General features: G+C 30.8%; 1 non-coding gene across 1 annotated transcript; it reads right to left on the reverse strand.

The window, feature by feature from the left end:
- Positions 1 to 7,311: 7,311 nt before the first annotated feature.
- On the reverse strand, positions 7,312 to 7,384 carry TRNAA-UGC (transfer RNA alanine (anticodon UGC)). Its single transcript has one exon. It is a non-coding gene; the product is annotated as a tRNA-Ala (tRNA).
- Positions 7,385 to 7,728: the final 344 nt, after the last annotated feature.

The following is a 7,728-nucleotide window of genomic DNA, read 5'->3' on the forward strand; positions in this document are numbered from 1 at the left end:
ATTTTTTTTAAAAATATAAAATTTGATCTTAAAATACATTTTAATATGAAATATTATATTTAGCAATTTAAATTGACTGTTTGAATTGTGAAAATAAAAATAAGAAAGTGAGACCTAATTGGAAAAAAAAATAGTAAAACATTATAAACGTACTCCTGAATTTCTTGTCTTTTCTTGGGCCAATCATCAGTTGTCACCAAAGGCGAATCTAAGATTTTCATCAGAGGGAAAAAAAATATCGAATCGGGTTTAAATAGCTTATTGGATTTAAACCCATTAACTAATTGGGTACTCTGACTTATATTTTTCAATACTCAGACTTATAATTTATGATCGATATTTTAACTTATAATTCTAATTACCAATCATAATTCAAAAAATTTATTTTAATTTTAGCATTAAATTTAACACAAATTACAAATCAAACATATAGAGGGAGACAAAAAAAATTCCAGAGAGGAGCAAAGTTAATCGATACTGATAGATTATCACTAAAACTCAAAATCTAAGAGAAAGCGGCTGCTCCGGTTCTATACTGGATCCGCCCTGGTTGTCACAGCACCCAGGTGTAAAATTTGTTCATGCAATTTTGACTATCCATTTTTTTACGGGGGATACAACTGTCAACTAATGAGCTCTACAACAGTATTTTGGGGCTGTACAGTATTGAATTTATGAAATTCTAGAAATCCTACTTTTATGACTTCAACAGTTCAATTTGCTCTTGTGAGAAAATGATATGTGAAAACCATATGTTTCACTGTATAGAAGACCCTCAGAATTTTTACATATTAATTCTACAAACCAGTATCAATATCCTCCACTGCCTCTTTACTAAGCCAAGCAATCAAACGGTGTTACTTCTTTGTTGTATTCAGAAACAGATTCAGGATTTTCGTCAAAAAGGGACAAAAAAAAATAGTAAAATCAAATTTCAATAACTAATCAGGTTCAAATCTATTAGCTATATAATCAGATACTTGTTAAAAGACAATGTTGAACTGTTGATAAAACCAAAGAAGTACAGCTCTTGCTCTTGTGAGAAAATGATATGTGAAAATCAGATACTTTTGATAAAATAATCTAATGAATTTCTTGCATCCAAGCATAACCTGATTCGTTCATCCAAAACTACTTAATAAGAGATACTATCCTTGCTACAATAATCTACTGGCCTAGGTACGTAGTACAGCTTGATTAAAGCAAAATTTATAGCATTTCTTTGTTTATCTCAGGCAAATGAAGTGTGTTATGCATGCATTTGTTATAATTTTCAAGCTATCTCCGGATAATCTTTACATATGAGCAAGTTAACAATAAATGATTTCACAATTCCACGGATATATAATCTTCAAGCTATCTCCGTTAGGTTCTCTTTTCTCAGGATTTCAAGTTTGTATTCTAAATTTGATTTAGCACTGAATCTTTCGCACCATCGCCATTATTGAGTTGTAAATTATACTATTTACCATTTCTTTCCCAAGTATATATTTTTATCTTTACTCTCTGTCGTATTACCTCCATATACATGATTTTTTTTTTTTTTTGTTAAGACAAAAGGGAGATTTCAATAACATAAGATATTAATCTTACAAAATATTAAAACATTTTTCTATTATATTTTAAAATTTGAAATTTAAATGAAGAGTCAACTGTTAATCTTATTATTTTAAAGAGACACATCCATGTTAAAATTAACGAATTTAGTTTCTTCTATGTTAGAATTAATATTTTGTAGTCTTTTATGAAGAAATTAATGGTTGCAGTTTTCTAGGGATGTCATGAGAAAATATTGAAGTTAAACGATAGATTTAAATGCTATTTAGTGAGATTGGGGTGTGTAGAATGTTCTCAACTTCTCATGAGTCTATATAAAATGTAAGATGTAAGATATCATATATTCAGAATTGGAAAATATTAATATAGAAAGAAAATTAAAATTTCTGCTAGCTTTCTTGTCATTGTTTCTATTAAGAATACATAATATAAAACAAAATAACATAGGTCATAAATATGCAGCACTTTATTTATTAAATAAAAAACCACAAATCTGTATTCTTATATTAGGTACATAGATGTCCCGATTCTTCAATGGTTTTGATTAAAAGAAAAAATTTCATATTGAATATCAGCATTTCGATCAAATATTCTAATTCTATGTATCTTTTTTATGTTTTCTTTACACGCAGAAGTTTAAATTTATTTAGACAGGTACTCATGCACACGCAAATTGTATTATTTTTATGATGGATCTTGATTTATTTTCATTTTTATATATCGTTTAAAGATTTTTTGGATTGATCGATAATTGACTGATCATAACTTCATTTATTTCCATTTTTTTATATCATGTAAGGATTGTTACTTGTCATTTAATATATTATTTTGTATGAGATTTTTTTTATGAAAATATATCGTAAAGATCAAAAAATATATATATCATTTAAAGAATGATATTTATTATTTAGACTAATTTTTTTCTATAAAAATATGTCATTTTGTATGAGATTTTTATGTTCACTTATAACATGTCCTCATTGCACTACAGCAGAACAGACTTTCTGCGACCGGTATTCCGGTCGCAAATACCATTTTCGATCGCAGAAAGTAAAATCTGGTCGCTGAAAGACCGGTCGCAGATACTCCCCTGATGACGTCATCGGTAGCAGAAAGACGTCATCCGGTCGCAAATACTTTTTCTGCGACCAATTTTTTTGGTCGTTGTTAATTTTTGCTAACGTCAGAAAAATATTTCTGCGATCGGAAAAACCGGTCGCTAATAGTCAAAACCGGTCGCAGAAAGTAATTTGTCAGATTTTTGGAATTTCTTTTATTATTTAAATTTGCACCAGGTACGACACGTACCAACATACAGTATAAAACATACAAATAAATTTAAACATACAAATATATATCGATATCGATATATACAAGACATATAGGAAATTCAAAATACTTTGCATTAATCATAAAAGTTTCATGTGAATAACTTATCACAAAGATGTGAATTATAAAATTGGTACATCATTCATCAAACATGCTAACTAGATTGACTTAATTAATCTTACAAGTACCATAAAATAATAATATAACCTCATCAAATAACAATATAACATCATCATAAATCTTATGCCATAAAAAAATCGCCTTCTTCAATTCTGATGTGAACCTACAACAATATCCAATATGTGATTGTCATAAATAATGCATCTTATGCCATAAAAAAAACTACTAATTTAGTGACATTCAGAATATATAAAATAATTGAAAGGTACCTCAATTTCAACACAAAAGGGAAGGTATACTTGATCCTTTAACTCCTCTTTGCTCCTATTTTTGTTGTAGCTTCAGCTTCTTTTGTTTGCTCTTTGCTCCTATTTATATAACATAGACCAATTGTAATGAGATCTTGCAACATTAGTTGATGGTCAAAGTTCTTCATTTGGTTCTTTTCTTGCATTCTGTATTATTATAAATTTTATGGCATAAACCAGGAAATTGACCACAAAAAGATCTTGCAACAACAAGATAAAAAAATCAACTCGACATAACAGCTCCTAGTTAATCTGAGATAATTTTTGTTCTTAAATTAAACGTTTGAGTAGTGACAATTGCAATACAAACTAGCATGCAGGCCTTTCATGATGCATCAATTTCATAACTTATGACAAAATTGAAGAGAAGGAGAGGGAAAGGTAGAAACCTTCGACAATTGAGCTGTTAAAGTAGCCGAATTCGCCATTAGCGAAGAAGAGAGAGTAGCCGAAGTCCATAATGAAGGTTCGCCGCAAGATGGAGGTGAGAGCGAACCCTAGCGGCGCGAGATGGAGATGGTGCTGACTGGCGGAGAAGAGCTGATGGCTGGTGGCGCGTCTAGCTGGTGGCGTCCGGCTGGTGGCCCCGCTGGTTAGGGTTTTGGGTTGGTGGATCCGCTCAGGGAGAAATCGCAATTTGGGGCTAAAAATTTTGGAGCATTTTGCGCGCGAATAAGGGTTTTCTCTGCGAAAATTTTCGGCGCCTAAAAAAAAAAAAAAAAAAAACTTTCTGCGACTGGCGCCTTCGCCGGTCGCAGAAAGTCGTCGTCGTCGCTGATTTTGGTTTTTCTTTTTTTTTTTGCAAAAAATCAACTATCTGCGACCGGTGTCAGCACCGGTCGCAGTAAAACCGTTATGTTGTAGTGTTGTAACGTACGGCACAATATCAGTACAAAATTATATACATAATATTTTTTTTTTAAAAAGGAAGATTTCAATAACATAAGTTATTAATCTTACGATAAAACTAAAACTTTTTAAAATTTTATTTTAAAATTTGAAATTTAAATGAAGAATCAAACTATTAATCTTATTTATTTTAATGAGGGATATATACATGTTAAAATTAATATTTTTAGTTTTTTCCATGTTAGAATTAATATTTTGCAGTCTTCTAGCTAGGGATGTTATGAGAAATAAAGTTTGTATTTAGAAAATAGTGAAGTTAAGTGAGAGGCTTAAATGTTATTTAGTGAGATTGGAGTGTGTAAAGTGTTCCATGAGTCTATATATAATATGTAAAATGTCATTTGAATTTACGAAAGTTGGAGAATATCAATATATACAGTAAAAAATAATCTGTTATTTTACTTTTCCTTCACTTGTAACTGGTCCTGAGATACTGAGTGCTGAGTTAGCAGTATCTCTTCCATATATATATAGAGTATATATAGCCTTGATCATGCACTGTTACGTACATCTACTGGTGCCCTTTTTCTTCTACATTTACATTTGACAGTTGAAATTTCTTCTTCTCAAAACATCGATCTCTGGCAGGGGCGGACGCAGGATTTTTGTCAGAGCGGGGCAATAATCGGATGCAAATAGCTTATCGGGTTCAAACCCAATAGCTTATCGGGTACAATTCAACATAATAAAAAAAATACCAATCAATATAATAAAAATCCTAAATTACTTGAAAAAAAATCAACAATTCAACATTTATAGGGAATTTTGGTTCAACTAATTTTCGCTATTTGGGATCAGCCCCTATTTGGGCTCCGTTAATTTGTTTCGCTCAGAGTTTATATGGGCTCCGTTCCGTCTATTAGAATTCCAAAATGGGCTACAGGGGGGCAATTTGAATTCCAGGGAGGGGCAGAGGTCTGAAAAGCAGATTTTTAGCACTATTTTTGAAAATCTAGCGGGAGGCAGCTGACTCCTGTGCTACAGTGGGTCCGCCCCTGATCTCTGGTAATTAATTAAGGACTTTAATTTCCTTGGAGTAGTAGAAAGAGGAACAGCCTAGCTAGCTTACTGTTGGTGGTATTCGAAATTAATTTCCAAACTTTGAGGAACCGTCATCTGATTCTGCATGCACTTAATTATCATCATTTTATACATCTGGTACGTACATGCTAACATGCATGCATGGGGTGCAACTGACACAGGCACAAGATTTACTATCTTGGAGAATATATATATATGGAGATGGACGACAGCCGGGGTATATATATATATATATATATATAGTGCCAACTCGGTGTATAAAAACTATCTTCAATGAATAACCATAAAATGGTGTAATTGGATCCCCCTCTTTAAAAAAATTATATTTGTATTTTTTTTTCTTTGAAAAGTTGTCTTTCATTATAAATGTTTTGATGCTTAGATAAGAACATTTTTCAGTTTCAAATTCCTTGAGAATTACAGGATTAGAAAATAATTAGCGCACGCATTAATATACAACGAAGTGAAAAATGGCAACGATTACTGTAGATATATATCCTTAAAATAAAATTTTAAAAATGGAAAAAAAATATCAATCAGAAAATACAGTATATGGAAATCAAACAATGGAGTTTATGGAAAGTTTTCGAAAAAAAATGAAGAAATCAGAACATAAAAACATCAAAAAGATGAATATAATTAAGAAAAAGATAAACTATTTATTCAATTTGAAATTTTATTTTTTAATCTAAGTTGTTGACATATCATGATATCTACATACTTAAGAATGGAGATGAAAATTTAATGTATTGTTAAAATTAAGGATTGCAATTAATTATGCATCAGAGAGCTGCTTCTGGATGCATAATTAAGAAGTTGTATATAATTTAGAATAATTATAACAATCCCCCCACCCCTGTCCCCCCATTTATCCCCGCACTCTCTCTCTCTTCCTTAATTATCATATCCCCTCACTTATTTGGCTAAAAATTTCCATTTATCCCCGCATTAAATTAGAGTCATTTAATACCAATCCCTGCATTAATTATGCTTTCCTCTAATAACAATTCCCGCATTAATTATTCCTTTAAAAACAATTTCCGCATTAATTATACTGTTATCTAATAACAATCCTCGTTAATAAATGTTTATTTGTTATTTCTGAGAAGTATTTATCCATGTAACATAAAGTATTTATCCATATAACATAAAGTATTTATCATTATGTCTGAGAGTATTTATCATTGATGTTTACTGTAAGTTGCAATTATGTTTGAGAAGTATTTATCTATGTAACATAAAGTATTTATTCTTTATAATGAGAGTATTTATTATTATGTCTAAGAGTATTTATCACTGATGTTTTACTATAAGTATAATTATGTTTGAGAAATATTTATCTATGTAACATAAAATATTTATCTTTGTAACATAGAGTATTTATCCATGTAACATAGAGTATTTATTATTATGCGTGAGAGTATTTATCATTGATGTTTTTACTGAAAATTACAATTATGTCTGAGAAGTATTTATCTATGTAACATAAAGTATTTATCATTATGTGTGAGAAGTATTTATCATTAGGTGAGGGGATTGTTTATTTAATGGTCCCTAGTTATGCGGGGACCATCCAAAAAAAAAGGAAATTTTGTGCGGGGATAACTGACAAGTATTTATGAGGAGATTGTTTATTTAATGGTCCCCAGTTGTGCGGGGACAATTCAAAAAAAAAGAAAATTTTGTGCGGGGACAATTAATGGATTGATTTATTCAGTCATAAATAGAGATCATTGCATAGGGATTAATACTTTGCAAATCCAGGATAAATACTTTGATGATTCAAGTTAAATACTAACATTTTCTGCGGAGTATTAATGATTGAGCGGTCTCCCCATGACTTTTTTGGCAGTTAGTGCGGAGTTTTTTGCGGGGATAGACCTGCGGGGATTGTTATCAGCGTCCTATAATTTAATAGCAATCCTTAAAATAAAGTAAGGAAAACCCAAAATGGAACAAATTAATATCAAACAGAGAACAGCTGTACGGCAAATACGGGACAAAAGGGAAGCAAAAATAATGAATGGCATTGTTTAAGTTGACAAAATGGAGATGCGGGGGATCGAACCCCGTGCCTCTCGCATGCAAAGCGAGCGCTCTACCATTTGAGCTACATCCCCTTTGTTGATTACAATATTTTCGTTTTATTTCTAACTTTAAATATCTTCTTGTTTTACCCCCTTATCAGAAAAATCTAACAGATTCTTATTTAAAATATTCCATAATAATATTATGTTTACTGAACGCACGCATTCACAAATTAAAACTAAACTCGCGTTGTTAGATTATGAATGCATGCGTAATAATAAGATATATGAATTGCTCATGTTTTGAATCGTAATAAAAAGATATGTGAATAATTAGGAAATAATTCTAAAATAAATTGTGAATGGTACAACTGTTCATGGATTATTCCTCCAAATTGTTCACAAAAATTTGGTTCTTTCTGAAAACTTTAGAATTA

This window comes from Carex rostrata, chromosome 12, assembly GCF_964058835.1.
Source record: "Carex rostrata chromosome 12, lpCarRost1.2, whole genome shotgun sequence".
Classification (NCBI taxonomy): domain Eukaryota; kingdom Viridiplantae; phylum Streptophyta; class Magnoliopsida; order Poales; family Cyperaceae; genus Carex; species Carex rostrata.